The sequence below is a fragment of the Epinephelus moara genome, chromosome 7 (assembly GCF_006386435.1).
Source record: "Epinephelus moara isolate mb chromosome 7, YSFRI_EMoa_1.0, whole genome shotgun sequence".
Taxonomy (NCBI): Eukaryota; Metazoa; Chordata; class Actinopteri; order Perciformes; family Serranidae; genus Epinephelus; species Epinephelus moara.
In genome coordinates, this window is record NC_065512.1 from 41,030,141 (window position 1) to 41,033,433 (window position 3,293).

A 3,293-nucleotide genomic window follows, 5' to 3' on the forward strand; every position below is an offset into this window, starting at 1 on the left:
CATCACAAGAAATAGATTGAGTGTCTGAATGTCAGTAAAACTGTATGTATGTTTTTTTCAAAGTCATAGTAGGCATAGTAATAGATTCACAGCTCATACTCAAAACACAAGTCAGAAAAGTTGTGAACAGACTCAAGTTCAATTTGGCAAATTTTAGACATATCAGGAGCAACCTAACAACAGAGGCCTCAAAGTTGTACTTCAATGCAATGATTTTTCCACACATGAATTACTGTCTGACCAGTACTAGGCAAAACTAGACTAAAACCAGTAGAAAGACTGTACAAACAGGCATTAAAACATTGGATAAAAAGTCAAATTCATATCATCATTGTAAACTTTTAACCAAATATGATCTTTTAAATTGGGAAAATATGATCAAATATGTTCAAATATTCTACTTGTATATAAAATTCTTAATGGCCTGGCTATCCCTTCACTCAAACAAAATCAGAACTCCTCTACCTCCTCAAGGGAGGATTGTAAAATACCACAGAGAAAGAGCAGCTTTGGACAGTCTTTTCCAATCAAGCAGCACACACCTGGAGCACTGTACCTACAGACCTCAGGAACATCACATCTCTTCAGTCATTCTCCAAATCTATAAAACGGTGGTTACTGGACAATCAAACATGTTGTCATGATCTGAATTAGTGGTTAAGTCCTCATTTCATTACTGTATGTTGGGGCTTATGTGTTTTTGTATAGTACGTTTTCCTTAATGTGCTTTGGTTTTATGGTTATGTCACTGTCTTGCTAATTGTGCTTGTGTGCTGTTGTCCTTGCTTATGTGCTTTGCTTTGTGCCTTTGTGTATTTTTTTGTGGCTATGTGCCTTGGTCTATGCTGTGTTTTATGTTGTTCTTTTGTATAGTATGTTCTTAATGTTTTAGGTTATGTGGTTAGGTCATTGTTTTTATTAATAGTGCTTATATCTTGCTGTTTTTGCCTATGTGCCTTGTCATGTGCTTTGTCTACGGTTATATGCTTGCTCTGTGCTCATGTGCCCTTCTATGGACATGCCATCAATCCGTCTTTTATCCGTGCATATGTGTTTCTGTGCTTTTGAATGTTATTTTGTCTTTTTCTTATATACACTTACACCATCAACCTGCCAGGGACTGCAGATGAAAATTAGCCTGTGTGGCTAAATCTGGTACATTTACGTGACTGTTCATTAATGTGCACTGTCCCTTTCTAAATAAAATAAACATCGTTACGATTTCACTTCCCTGTTTGACAATACTAAAGGTCCTGACACACCAAACTGATTGTCAGACATCAGTCAGTGTTGGGCTGTTGGTGAGCATCTCTCACCCTAGTTGCCCCTTGTCGAGCCCTGTCTGCTTTTTTTTTTTTTTGGGCCGAGTCTTCATATTGAATTGGCATTGGCAATGATGGAGCCAGTCAGTGAATGAAATCACTCTGATTGGCAATTCAGCTTAGTGCATGAGAAGAGAAATGGAAGTGAGGAAAACAAACACATGGCTTCAGTCAAGAGAACTTGAGATGGAAACAAATGTGTTATCACGTGTTATAATTATTTTTTAGCCACTAAGTTCTTTAGCAGAAACAATTTGTAATTGTTTGTGTCATTGTTCACTAGTGCTCAATAAATGTAAATATGGTTTGTTCTTTCAGCATCGGGTTGTGTTGTTAATGTGCTAACTGGCTAACTAGCATCTGGAATTTGTCCTGTTGGTTTTCCTGTTCCTCTTTATGAATAAATAAATATGAAAACAGGCTACCGTTGCCTGCTGCGATGGAGACAATGCATGATAATATCAGCATGTCATTGGTGTTGGCCAATATCAACTTTAAAATGAGAGTTGTGAGTATGCATGTATAATATGATGGTAGTTCCACTACAGAAGAGACTTTATGATCACTAAAATTAGGTTGGGAAAAAAGTGGATGTATCAATATTAGTTATCGTTCAAATGAGCTGTTACATATTCGTCAGGTTCACTATGTCCTGATTTCAACCTTTGTTCAAAATCTTTGGGGAGTTTATATACATTTTTGGAAAGTTCAAAACCAATGTTTCCATTTTTTTCAAAGTCTTTGTGGCAGCCATCTTGGACTTTCAAAATGGCAACAACCCATAACCTGTTTTTAGCTGGGTCCCTAATGATGAGTTTATAAGTTAGGCTTATAAGCAGTAGCTCAGTCCATAGGGACTTGGGTTGGGAACCGGAGGGTCGCCTGTTCAAGTCCCCGTCCAGACCAAAAATATGGAGCGTGGACTGGTAGCTGGAGAGGTGCCAGTTCACCTCCTGGGCACTGCCGAGGTGCCCCTGAGCAAGGCACCGAACCCCCCAACCGCTCAGAGCGCCTGTCATGGGCAGCCCACTCTGACATCTCTTCACTTAGTGCATGTATAGGTCTAGTTTGTGCATGTGTGTGTTCAGACCTGTGTGTAATTGACAACAGTGTGAAAAATTGAATTTCCCCTCGGGGATTAATAAAGTATATAAAAAAAAAAAAATAATAATAATTACATATTTTTTAAGCCAAAGAAACAAATGGGACCATTTCCAACACATTAAGAATTGAATCTCATGCTGCGTCTGCCTATAATGTGTGTTGTATTCGGCAAATAATTGCTGTTTCTCTTGTTATTGTAGCCTACCTCTTATTACTACACTGGCAAACTAGCTAGGTAGCATTAGCAGCTAGCTTTAGTAAAACAACAGCAAAGATTACCTGAGTAGCTAGGGTTTACCACTGGTTGACATACCTAGCTAATGTTAAACACAGTAAGTTATATAGCAGTTGTAACTTGAGAACTTGCTTGACAGGTACGACATAAGCACAGAGATCTGACAGAGCTCAATACTCTGGTGAGAGAAAGGGAGGAGGTGTGTGCTTAATGGTAAATAAGGACTGGTTTGACAATATGAATGTGAGGTGCTGTCCTGTTCTGTTCGCCCTGCGCCACAAGGAGAGTAAACACCCTGGATCACAGCCATATGCCATTCAGAGGTGGTTACAGAGCAGCACTTCCTGTGTATAGGAGGAGTGACCATGTGGCTGTCTTGTTGAGGCTGAGATATGTAAACATATTTCAACACATCCCCCAGTGATGTGAGAGATGGAGCCAATCAGAGGATAGATCACGTTCTAGGACACCTCCGTCAATGTCATCAATGAATTCACTGAGTCTGTGGTGGATTTCATTTGTAAAACAACAGAAGCAACTGTACCCAAAACTACAGTTAAATCACTCCGCAACCAGAGACCATTAATTAACAGAACCATCCAGGATGCCATAATCACACACACTGCAGCCAG